General features: G+C 41.6%; 1 pseudogene; it reads left to right on the forward strand.

The window, feature by feature from the left end:
- The first annotated feature begins 11,649 nt into the window (after positions 1-11,649).
- Positions 11,650-13,504, forward strand: LOC101123614 (zinc finger CCHC-type and RNA-binding motif-containing protein 1-like; annotated as a pseudogene).
- The last annotated feature ends 308 nt before the right edge of the window (positions 13,505-13,812 follow it).

The raw sequence follows: 13,812 nt of genomic DNA on the forward strand, positions 1-13,812 counted from the left end.
TATTACTTTATCAGTTGACTTTACATAGTTAAAAAATATTTCTAGATGTTTAAGTTCAGTTCAGTTCAGTTTAGTTGCTCAGTCGTGTCCAACTCTTTGCAACCCCATGAATTGCAGCACGCCAGGCCTCCCTGTCCATCACCAACTCCCGGAGTTCACTCAGACTCACGTCCATCAAGTCGGTGATGCCATCCAGCCATCTCATCCTCAATCATCCCCTTCTCCTCCTGCCCCCAATCCCTCCTTGGCTTAAAGCTCAACGTTCAGAAAACGAAGATCATGGCATCTGGTCCCATCACTTCACGGCAAATAGATGGGGAAACAGTGGAAACAGTGTCAGACTTTATTTTGGGGGGCTCCAAAATCACTGCAGATGGTGATTGCAGCCATGAAATTAAAAGACGCTTACTCTTTTAAGAAAAGTTATGACCAACCTAGATAGTATATTCAAAAGCAAAGACATTACTTTGCCGACTAAATGTTTCAGAAAACATTTATTACAATATTGGAAAATAATACATCATTAAAATATTATAGAGGAAAAAGTCATCCTATTCCACTAACAGTATTTAAAGTAATTCTAAATTAATTAAGGCCAAAATAATGGAGTTTTACTGTATTTCACAGAATCAGAGTCTTACAGTAGGAAAGAAACTTCAAAACTGCTTATTCCAACATATCCATCCTATAGTCAGATCCCCTCCAGCAGCTCCACAGTCAGCTTTGTGGCAAAGCATACAGTGACAGGGAGAGCCCCACCTTCTGAAGGCAGCTCAGTTAGAAAGTGCTTCCTTATGCATACGTGCATGCTAAGTCTCTTCAGCCACGTCCAGCTCTTTGTGACCCTATGGACTGTAGCCTTCCAGGCTCCTCTGTCCATGGGGATTGTCCAGGCAAGAACACTGGAGTGGGTTGCCGGGCCTTCCCAGCCCCGGGATGGAACCCGTGTCTCTTTTGTCTCCTGCCTTGGCAGGCAGGTTTTTTACCACTAGCGCCACCTGGGAAGCCCCTCTTCCTTACGCTGACACATAAGTAGATTTCCTTGCAACTTCCTCCCACTTGTCTTACTACTACCCTTTGGGCACCAAACAGAACAAACCTAATTCTTCCATAGAGCAACTTTTCTAATATTTGGAGAAAATTGTGATGGCCTCTCTCATCCTTCCCCTGCCCACTCCTCTCTAGACTAAAGCTCCAGATTCCTCAAATAGTGGCCATTGCTCCTGTTCCCTTGCCATCAGTGTGTATGTGTATCTGCATCTGTGTTTCCTGACTATGATCCAGTTTGTCCACATTCCTCAAAGAGCGGGCCCACGATTCTCTTGATTAGAGTTGCAAATTTAGATACTCCCAAGGCCCAGACCCTATCAAAGGTAAATGTGTGGCTATAGCCCATTGTAAAAACATAAAGCTTGATAGGATCTGGACTTAACCATTGACTTAAGGCTTTCATGTTTTAACTTCAAACCCGTGTGCTGACGAAATAATTATTGGTGCGTGTGAGCCATAGTTACCCTTCTGAGCCACCAGTTATCTGACTAAAGTTGACTGTCACCTCTCTGATACAAAAGAGGCAACTAACATTATGTTAGCTATTATATGTATTTGTGCATGTATACCCATATCGGTATATATAATATTACATATGTTATATGCATTATGTATTTTTATTTGTTGTTTTTATAGTTTATAATATTTTTATGTAATAGCAATATATGATAATTTGTATATTATATGTAGCTGAAAATGAAAGTCTCTCAGTCATGTCTGACTCTTTGCAACCCCATGGACTATAGCCCTCCAGTCTCCTTTGTTCATGGCATTCTCCAGGCAAGAATACTGGAGTGGGCAGCCATTCCTTTCTCCAGGGGATCTTCCCCACCCAGGGACTGAACCCAGGTCTCCTGCATTGCTGGCAGATTCTTTAACATCTGAGATAAATGTTTAATTTTATCCTAAGCCCTGTAACCATGGAAACCAACAAAGGTTAAGAAACCTTCCCTCTAATGGGAGGGACAAGATAGGGTTATGGAATTAAGAGATACAAACTGCTATATATAAAATAGATAAGAAATAAAGACATGTTGTACAGCACAGGGTGTTATAGCCATTATTTTGTAAAAACTTTAAAGGGAGTATAGTCTTTAAAAATACTGAATCATTTCATTATACGTATAATGAAACTAATATAATATTGTAACTCAACTATACTCCAATAAAAATGTAAATATATATTTTTAATGAAAAAAAAAAGAAATTTCTCCTCTTTGTGTTCTGAGGAACATTTTACTGCAAAGAATTGCCACACCTTTCCCCATATGACTTCAATAAAACTCACATATGCCCTCCCTTAAAACTCAACATTCAAAAAACTAAGATCATGGCACCTGGTCCCATCTCTTCATGGCAAACAGATGGGGGGAAATGGAAAAAGTGACAGACTTTATTTTCTTGGGCTCCAAAATCACTGCAGATGGTGACTGCAGCCATGAAATTAAAAGACGCTTGCTCCTTGGAAGAAAAGCCATAACAAACCTAGACAGTGTATTCAAAAGCAGAGGTCATTTTGCCAATAAAGGTCCATATAGTCAAAGCTATGGTTTTCCAATAATCCTGTACAGATGTGAGAGTTGGACCACAAGAAGGCTGAGCCTGAAAGAATCAATGCTTTTGAATTGTGGTGTTGGAGAAGACTCTTGAGAATCCTCTGCACTGCAAGGAGATCAAACCAGTCAATCCTAAAGGAGATCAACCCTGAATATTTACTGGAAGGATTGATGCTGAAGCTGAAGCTCCAATATTTTGGCTACCTGATTAGAAGAGCCAACTCATTCGAAAAGACCCTGACGCTGAGAAAGATTGAAGCCAGGAGAAGGGGCTGACAAAGGATGAGATGATTGGATGGTATCATCGACTCAATGGACATGAGTTTGAGCATACTCCCAGAGATAATGAAGGACGTGAAAGCCTGGCGTGCTGCAGTTCATGGGGTTACAAAGTCAGACACGACTTAGCGACACGCTAAAGTCCCTTGTTTACAAGACGAAATATAGAGCCCCTCCAGATTTCCTTTCTTTTCCTCATAGATGAATAGCTGAACTGCTCTTCCCAAATAAATTGTGGTTAAGCTTCTCTCTTTCCTCCAGGCCCCCAAACTTTAGCCCACTTCAGTCTGAGCCAGTTTACAGTATTCAGTACTCAGTATTCCTGAGAAGAAATTGGCTTCAGAACAACCTCTGAACTGCTGTCTGATCATGCCACCCTCTCTTCTCACTTTCCCACACCTGATTCTTTGGTTACTTTTCTCTAAAAAGAAACATCTTTTTCCTTGATTTTTGAGAAGCTTGAGGATCTCACGCTCAAAGCATTCTCCCTATTGCAATACAGTAATCTCTTTCCCCTCCTGGCAAAAATCCTTTTCAAATAAGTGTCTCCTTCCTAAGTCTGGGTTTGTTTTTTCATTTGACAATGTACATTATAATATGTTAGACATTAATAACACAGTAATATTACTATATTGATCATCTAAGTTTGTATTCATTTCAGTGATAACCTTAGCACACTATTGAATCACAGTGATTATAATTCTGAATCTTTTCCCAATATATTGGTGATGAATTTCAGTTTCCCTCTTTGAACAAGTCCTCATATCAGTTGATTTTTTTTCTTTGACAAGATATCTCATTACTTCTGGCTGGTTGAGATATTTTAGGATCTTAATCACTTCAGATGGTTACTGCAGCCATGAAATTAAAAGATGCTTACTCCTTGGAAGAAAAGTTATGACCAACCTAGATAGTATATTCAAAATCAGAGACATTACTTTGCCGACTAATGTCCGTCTAGTCAAGGCTATGGTTTTTCCTGTGGTCATGTATGGATGTGAGAGTTGGACTGTGAAGAAGGCTGAGCACCAAAGAATTGATGCTTTTGAACTGTGGTGTTGGAGAAGACTCTTGAGAGTCCCTCGGACTACGAGGAGATCCAACCAGTCCATTTTAAAGGAGATCAACCCTGGGATTTCTTTGGAAGGAATGATGCTAAAGCTGAAACTCTAGTACTTTGGCCACCTCATGCGAAGAGTTGACTCATTGGAAAAGACTCTGATGCTGGGAGGGACTGGGGGCTGGAGGAGAAGGGGACAACCGAGGATGAAATGGCTGGATGGCATCACGGACTCGATGGACGTGAGTCTGAGTGAACTCCGGGAGTTGGTGATGGACAGGGAGGCCTGGCGTGCTGCAATTCATGGGGTTGCAAAGAGTCGGACACGACTGAGCAACTGAACTGAACTGAACTGGACTGAATTCTATAACATCACTGAGGTAAGTAATTCTCTAACATTTACCAAATTCACCAAAGAACCTTCAATAGCTTCATTTATGTTATCAATAAAACATGTTCATGATACAGAGCCAAAAACTGAATTGTCAAGAACATTTAGAAAAATTTTCCTAGTCTCTTTTGTTAACAGTTAATATAAAGTTAATATTCTCTGGAGGAGGAAATGGCAACCCGCTCCAGCATTCTTGCCTGGAGAAGCCCATGGACAGAGGAAGTTGGAGAACTACAGTCCATAGACTGGCAAAGAGTCAGACACCACTGAGCAGCTGCACATGAGCGCGTGCACACGCACACACACACACGCACACAAGCACACACACAGAGTTAACTCTATAGGGAAATAAAGAGGTAACATGTCAAATATGAAAAATCATTGGTACTTCCTTAAGGCAGAGGCACAAGGTAAATATCTATGGAATGAATGGTTCAAGAAAGAACCACATTTCAATGTACCATCCTTTGATTTAACTGAGCATTTTTATTGTTTTATATTTACAAATTAAATATCGGTATGCTGCTGCTAAGTCTCTTCAGTCGTATCCGACTCTGTGCGACCCATCAGGGTCCACCAGGCTCCCCCATCCCTGGGATTCTCCAAGCAAGAACACTGGAGTAGTATAGTCATGGTGGAAAAAAAATTGCCCAACTAGTTCTGACCCATTCATTAATCTTCTAAACACATGATAGTAGAACCAGGTTTTAAAAATGTTTATTAATTCATCCAACAAATACTTATTAATATTTATTGCATGCCTTCTGGTACCAGATACCATTTTAGGCACAGAGGATAAATAAGTAACCCAAACCAAGATCATACCCTTGTTAAGTTCACATTCTAGCCAGGAACATGTAATAAATGTCAGTCAGCTATATAATTTAATAGCTTATAATAAGGGCCAAGTAGAAAAGTAGAGCAGGTTGCAGATAGAGAATAAGGGGAGGAGGTGGTATTTAAGACAGAGTGATCAGGAGAAAGCTCTCTGAGGTGACATGTGAGCAGACACCCGAATGGAGCAAGCCACACACATACCTGAGAAGAGAGAATCCCAGGCCAAAAGAAGTGCAAGGGCAGAGGCCCGAGTTGGAAATGGTTAACTTGCTGGGGCGGGGGTGGGGGGCGCGGCGGTAGAGGGCAGGGGGTGACAAGAAAGAAGGCCACTTTGGCCACACAGAGTGAAAAGGAGAAGAAAATACGACAGACAGGCAGGGCCCAGGTTACACAGAACCGAAAAAGGCATCCTAAGAACTTTGGATTTCATCACAGACGACTGGAAGCCCCTGAAGAACCAGAAGCATGACGTGGCCTACTTTCCCTTTTGCAGGATCACTCTGGCTGTTGTGCAGAGAACAGACTGAAAGTACTGTGAGACACCAAAGACATGATTTTTTTTTTCCCCTTTGTGTCTTTCTTGTATCTCTTTTACAACTTGTGCAAGGACCATTTTAGAGTTTTTAAATATTTTAGCACCAAAGAAATGGATGGAATTAGTCAAGTATCCAATCAAAGTTGCATGAGCTTTAGAATAGTTGCTTCAAAAGTTATTGTAAAGTTCAGCCATCCATGAAATGTGAAATGCTTAGGTTGAAAATTACTTCCAGCTGTTCCTGAAGATATATGTAATACCAGGAAACTAATGTAGTTTTGCCCATGTTAGAACCCTGGAGGCAAACAGCTGGGGTTTGGTAAACAATGCTTCTCTTAAGAAAGTAGATGCCAGTGGCCATTTCAAAGAAAACTATGTGGAAGCTATAAGTCTATCAAGACTGAAGTAAAGCAATTATCCTTCAATTAAAAAATAAATTTAAAATTAAAAAAAACGACTGAAGTAAAGAAGCAAGAGGAAAGGTAGTAAAACTCTCTGCATTTTCAATATGCTTTGTCTGCTATTAACAGTGAAAATTACGCTTATAAATATATTAAAATAGAACTCCAGTTTATGATACTCACTGCTAGTGATTATTCAAACACCACCACCATTCTCCACCTTCTACCTTGCTGAGGGAACCCTGACTTGGTTTAGAGAAACAACGTACGCGGTAGTCTCAGATGGATCCAAAGTGGCCTAAAAATAATCATTATCATCTTTTCTTCCTCTTCCACCTTCCTAGGCAGGTAGAGGGGCTTTATGACTTACTCACTTCTGGCCAATGAGGCATAAGCAGAAATCAACCTGGGAGCATGGTCAGAGAAAGCATTAGCTTTCCAGATAAAAGAGGCTGGATATAGCTGGCCTCCCCTTTCCCTTCTTCTTCCTGCCTTGTATTTGGGCATGTTGGCTACTAGTTGATGTCCTGCAACTATGAGGGAAGGCCAAGAAGTTTATCAAGACATTGTTAGCCACCAAACAACACCATCAAATGCCTACTTCCAGACTTCTCATTGAGTAAGAAATTGAAATTCAGATTTCCCTGGTGGCCTAATGGTTAGGATTATGGCTTTCACTGCTGTGGCCTGGGTTCAATCTCCAGTTGTGGGAAACATCCCATAAGTCATTCAGGAGGAAAAAAAAAAAAGAAAGAAATTGAAACTCATGTATTTAAGCCTTCATAAACTGGATTTTCTGTTACTTATAGCCAAATGAACTTTTAACTGAGACCCTTTAAGTCACCAGTATTCTAGGGGAAAAAATATCCACCATTATGACTTGTAATTTAACATGAACAAAGTATCATATATCAGTCCAAGTTCAGCAATCATCAGGAAATACTGATCGTACTCCCTAAATCTTTTCAGGATATCATCAAGGAGCATCTATCCTGCTCTTTCAGGATTCTTCTCTTAGATTTGTGTTGGTTTAATTTAATTAATGAGTTATAAGTCAAAATCAAGATAGGTGGGAAAAACATCAACAACCTCAGATATGCGGATGATACCTCTCTAATGGCAGAAAGCAAAGAGGAACTGAAGAGCCTCTTAATGAGGGTGAAGGAGCAGAGTGAAAGAGCCGACTTTAAGACTAAATGTTGAAAAAACTAAGATCATGGCATCTGGTCCTATTACTGCATAGCAAATGGAAGGGGAAAAGGTAGAAGTAGTGACAGATTTCCTCTTCTTGGGCTCCAAAATCACTGCGGAGAGTGACTGCAGCCATGAAATAAAAGGACAATTGCTTCTTGGCAGGAAAGTGATTACAAACTTAATGTGTGTTGAAAAGCAGAGACATTACTCTGCCAACAAAGGCCCGTATAGTCAAGGCTATGGTCCCAGTGGTCACATACAGTTGTGAGAACTGGACCATAAAGAAGGAGGAACACCAAAGAATTGATGCCTTCAAACTGGACAAGACTCCTGAAAGTCCCTTGGACAGCAAAGAGACCAAACCAGTCCATCTTAAGGGAGAAAGACCCTGGGTACTCACTGGAAGGACTGATGCTGAAGTTGAAGCTCCAGTATTTTGGTCATCTGATGCACACAGACGACTCACTGGAAGCCACTGACACTGGAAAGATCGAGGGCAGAAGGAGAAGAGGGCATCAGAGGTTGAGATGGCTGGACAGCATCACCAACACAAGGACCACTAACTTGGTCAAACTCTGGGAGATGGTGAGGGAGAGGGAGGCCCAGCGTCCTGCAGTTCACCGGGTGGCAAAGAGTCAGACACGACTAGGCGCCTGAACAACAATTTAATTAAAAGCCTTTTGGTAAAGATAGCTAACTATAGGTAAAATTTTAATAAGGAGGGAGTGAGTACCTGGTGTAAAGAGATGGACAAACCCAAGAATGGACTTTCATTTGCTCTGACTAGCTTGGCAAGTTCAAGTTCTAGTACTTCGATAGCAACTAGTCACATACCAGCCCCTCTCTATGCTTTGAATTCTGAGTCTGAGTCTAGACTTGTTAAGAAAGCACCTCCAGGACCCAGATGCTCACTTTGATTAGCTCAGAACCAGGATGAAGAAGCACAGAAATCTTCTGAATACAAAACATATGTTACATATAGTCTGCTACTACTGTCACTTATGCCAAGTGAATAAATACTCAAGAAAGACTCTTGTGGACATGTGATTTATTAGCATCTGAGTCCTTTTACCTGGTTGATGTGGAAGGTGGAGGGGTGTACCCTGGTTCAAGATTGCCTTTTTCTCTTTGTTTTCTTTTCCTTTTTTTCTTTTTGGTCGCATCTGTAAAGCATTTTGCTTTCTAATTATGGATTACAGAGTGCTTTCACGGCTCATGTTACTGTCTTCAACTTCAAGCCCCTCTTTCTACCCCCACTCTTAAATACAAAATAAAATGAAAAAAGAAGCCAGTGGAATTTATTTTCCTCTCTCTGTAGCAGATGTTAAACTTTTAAAATGAAGGAATATTAAAAGAGGCCTCTTTTTATACCACAGCCACTGCCCCCGCATCCTGAGTCCCAGCCTGGAGAGGAAGCCTCACTGATCCTTTTATGCAGGGTGCTGACAGAGGCCTGGAGTGGGGGGCTGGCTCATCGTGGGCCTTGGGCAAGACTGAATCTCTCTGGGTCTCAGTTTACTCATCTGAGGGACGTTGGATGAAAGAATCTCTGAAGTTATTCCAAATCCTAAGGGTCAATGAATTTTCTTAAAAGTTCAAACGTAAAACCACTGTCCATTCCTATGAGAAAAGTCACTTTCTTTTTTCCAGTTCCTCTTCTCAATAACCAGGGAGCATTTCATTCCTTTGAGTTTATTGCTTTGTTTAGGTTTGTTGCTCATCTCAGCAACTTGGGGTGAAAGGTCTCTATTAAAGTACATGTTCAAGAAGCTGTTCCTTTAATTCAGAGATGTAGTTTTAATCTGTTTAGAGAGTTTCACAAGACAAATATCAGTACTTCCCTGCTTCAATATTTCTAATGTGAGAACTATTTATTGTTCATGTCTGATCATAGCCCCTGTATGTTACTAAATTCTCTCTCTTCCCAGAACCTCTCTTTCTCTCCCTACCCCATACATACACATGTGTGTGTTATGATCCTTTTATCTAACTCAGTTCTTCAAATTGAGGTCAAGAATTTTTTTACTTCCATCCTGCCTTGTGTGTGTGCATGCATGCTCAGTGGTGTCTGACTCTTTGTGACCCCATGGACTGTAGCTGGCCAGGCTCCTCTGTCCATGGAATTTTCCAGGCAAGACAACTGGAATGGGTTGCCATTTTCTACTCCAGGGGATCTTCCCAACCCAGGGGTCGAACCCATGTCTCCTGCATTGACAGGCAGATTCTCTACCATTGCGCCACCTGCTGCTGCTACTGCTAAGTCGCTTCAGCCGTGTTCGACTCTGTACGACCCCATAGACGGCAGCCCATCAGGCTCCCCCATCCCTGGGATTCTCCAGGCAAGAACACTGGAGTGGGTTGCCATTTCCTTCTCCAATGCATGAAAGTGGAAAGTGAAAAGTGAAAGTGAAGTCGCTCAGTCGTGTCTGAGTCTTAGCGACCCCATGGACTGCAGCCTACCAAGCTCCTCCATCCATGGGGTTTTCCAGGCAAGAGTACTGGAGTGGGGTGCCATTGCGCCACCTGGGAAGTGCCAAAAGCCTAGGAGCACCATCCAATTCACAAGTGTCCATCTCTCGCTTTTTAAAAAATTATTCAATTAAAATGATGTCTGATAAACATCATTACCTCACAATGCTCAGACTATAGATTTTTATGAATGGAAGTTCTTGAGTGTGCCTTTTTAGACAACCTGATCAGATTCTTCCTTTAAAAGTGGGTTAGAGAGAAAATGATGGGCTAAAAAGAACTTTATTTGCGCTTTCTTTTTCCTTAGAGACTAGAATTGTAAGCATGAGCACTTTAGCACACAGTCACGGCCAGCCAGCATAGTAGAGGATGGTAAGAAAAAGCAAGATCCACGTTTACACAACTCCTTTTCAACTCAAGTAAATGCCTGAGGCCAGTTCACTTAAGACTTATTTAAATTTTACAGCTTATTTTTACAGCATCTAAGCCTCTGATTCTGCCCAATTTTGTTATATTTCAACAAATGAAAGGTGATTTTGCTGTTAAGCTGCCTCAAGAACTGAAACATTTGCTCAAGAGAAACACAAGAAGCCAGCGAACATAGGCTGGGTTCATATTTCTCATCGTTATCACCCAAGAACATCTAGCAAGTTTTTTTTCTTCTTCCTTGTGGGGAAGTTTGAAGCTTCAAGGCCCAACTCAGAGCCACATGGTTTTCATTTCCTGGCCTCCTCCCTCAGCTGCTGCAACACCCGCAGCACACACAAAAGCCCCATCCTCTGTGTGCAGACTCAAGACGCTGTCGCTTATACATTTTTCACAGGAGCAAATGAGGCATAAAAAGTCCACACTCTGCATACATATCAGTCCACATAATAAATGGCCGCTTGCTGGTCCCATTCCATCTCTTGATTTGTATGAACATTTGTAGTTTGTTCAGACCTTCACAGCTTACAAAGCACTTTCACCTTCATTAATCTCACAGAACCATTGCTGCAAGCCTGAGAGGATCACTTTTCTCTTCATGTACAAATGGCAAATGACTGTGTGGAGAGGGGAGGTGACTGGCCAAGGTCACAGAGTCAGAGGCAGAAGCAGGACTCAACCCCAACCTCTGACCCTGAATTCAGGGGTGGTTTTTCTCCCCCACAACTATAACCTGTGCAATGTTCTTTCTTGTTAAATTGGAGATATAAATGAATGAGGGCCTGCATGGGTAAGGCTGGGTTCCAGAAAAGCTTGTCTTGGAAAATGCAGTGTGAAGGGGTACTAACAACTCAGGCTATGGAGCCAAATAGCCTACATGTGAGCTCTGCTTCCTAATAACTGTGTAATATTGCATAATTCCAGGGGGCTTTGTTCCCATGGTACTTTCTGTCAGTGTAGTCCCTAGAGGTGTTCAGTGCAGCTGTCCTGGGGATTGCTTACCTCCCTGTGACTCTGTTGTCCCAGCTGAGAAATGGGCAGAGTCATGACTATTTCCCAGGCTGTTGTGGCAACAGAATAAAATAAAGCATGGCCTGACCCAGTAAAAGACACTTCAAGATGCCCTGTCCTCCTTAGATAAGTCTCCACCTTTATCCTTTTCCATGGAAAAGTTTGCCTCTGATAAAAAATGTCTGCTTATTTTCTCCACATTCTCTCCTATACCAACAGCTGGGCCACCCTGTGATCCCATCACGGCAGTCACCACGTACTGGACCAGGCAGTGTGCTCAACCTGAACGTGCATGCTCTCCCTTGATCCTGTCTTTCTGCATCTCCCCTGTCCCATCACTGAACCTGGTGAATGAGCATGATGAGTTTCCAGGGGAGTCTGGATGCGAAAATTCTCACCCAGATTCTGCCAATAACACCCTAGGTGACCAAAGGACCGGGATGTCCCCTGAGTCTCATCTAACTCATCTAGTAGGAGAGGTTTCTAATACCTATCCTGTGCCTAAGAGAATTGCTGTCTCTACAAGTAGGATGAAACATTAAAGCTAATGAAAGAAGCTCCAAATTATTATGAAAAGAAATGGCCAGGCTCTTATTACCTGCAAAGGGCCAGTTTTAAAAACTGCCTCCAAATACAAATGGAACTTAACAGACAAGGATGGGGACAAGGTACTGCAGCAACCTGGGAAGAGGGACATGAGGGAGTTAGAGCTGAACCACCTAGGATTTCCGGACTAAGAGAGAGAAGGCATCAGAGAACCTTAGAATACCCTGCTGAATTCTTCTCTATTTCTAGTTCTGAGCTGACCATGTGGGCTAAACATTAACTCTCTGCCAACCAGACCCAGCCCATCTGCACATCTCTTGTCTGTGCACACCCACTGGGCAACCACATGGAATCTTGCCTCTTTCCTTTTCCCCACTCTGCTTTTCAGGATTTTAAATAATAGAACATTAATAGAGTCCCTCAAGTTAAAGATGGAATAGTATGTGTCTATGACATGTTTCTAAATGCAAATTCCTCACCTTGTGTATTTATGGGACAACATGGGTTGGAGGAGCCTGGTAGGCTGCAGTCCATGGGGTCGTGAAGAGTCAGACACGACTGAGCAACTTCACTTTCACTTTTCACTTTCATGCATTGGAGAAGGAAATGGCAACCCACTCCAGTGTTCTTGCCTGGACGATCCCAGGGACGGGGAGCCTGGTGGGCTGCCGTCTATGGGGTCACACAGAGTCGGCCACGACTGAAGAGACTTAGCAGCAGCAGCAGCAGATGTGAGAAACAACTCAGAAACTCCCTGGAGAACTTACATGTGATCAGATCAGAAGTGCTTGCTAAACTCCACATGTTTGCTGGGCCCCTGCTTGCTGCATGCCAGGCCCTGCACTCTCACTAAACATAAAGAGTACATGAGTGACTGGGATCTGTGATGCCAAGGCAGATGCAAGGAGTGACAAACAGTTGCCCCTAGTGAACTGAGGGCTTGTGCTCTCCTGGTCTCCTGGGCCCACCCCACCTAAAGAATTGAGTGGTAGAATTGTCCTCAAGTACAAGCACAGGGTATATATCCAACCTGCCCTCTTCCCTGATCAACAATGGCTTACATCAGATATTTTCCAGGTACAGTGAAGTTGTAAAGGTTACTCTAATGAAAGATAAAGATACCAGGAGGGGTACAGGGGTTGCATTTATTTTATTTTTGGATAAAGAATCTGCACAAAACTGTGCAAGTCAATAAACAACAAACAGTTATTTGGTAGAGTGATAAAAGCAAGCATTGCTATTGGCAATGGAAGAGCAGCTGAGTTCATCAAAGATGAAACTATACAGTTTGATAAACCTAAGTGTTATGAATGTGGAGAAAGTGGACACTTAAGTTAATGTCTATCCTAAAAATACACTTGGAGGATGTGAACCTCCAAAGAAGAAAAAGAAAAAAAAAAAAATTCCTGAGCCAGAAGAAGAAATTGAAGAAGACAGTGAAGATGAAGGGGAAGATCCTGCTCTTAACAGCCTCAGTCAGGCCACAGATTTCCAGCAAGTCAAAATTGAAAAACAGAAACCCAGTTCAGGGGGATCCTTCAACATCAGATGATTCAAAATGCCCAGGGATAAAGAAAAGAATATATTTCAATGATGAGGAGGAACTTAGTGATTAAAATTATGTATGTATTATGTAAATATCATTAAAAAGTTTTTAAATCTTGGAGTACTAAGTTCCATCGGGACTAAACATTATTTTAGAATTTGAACATGAGAACACTTAGTACCAAATACTTTCCTACTTTAAAATGCTACATAGGAAAACGAAAAGTAATTTGAAAGTATCACATTCATTTTGCATCAGGATTTGCTAATAATCATTAATCTTGAAAATAGTTTATTTGAATAAAAATGAAAATTTAATACTATCATAATAATGCTATCTCAAGAAGAAATGTAGATAGTAAAAAGATTTGTTTGAGAAATTTGTTATAAAAGATTATTCACGATTGGTTTATATGAGGACTTTTGAAATAAATTTCATCCTTAAAACAAAAACTTCATTTAAAAAAAATACATGAGGCACTTCCCTGGTGGCGCAGTGGATAGGAATCTAC

Source organism: Ovis aries, chromosome 2, assembly GCF_016772045.2.
Source record: "Ovis aries strain OAR_USU_Benz2616 breed Rambouillet chromosome 2, ARS-UI_Ramb_v3.0, whole genome shotgun sequence".
Taxonomy (NCBI): domain Eukaryota; kingdom Metazoa; phylum Chordata; class Mammalia; order Artiodactyla; family Bovidae; genus Ovis; species Ovis aries.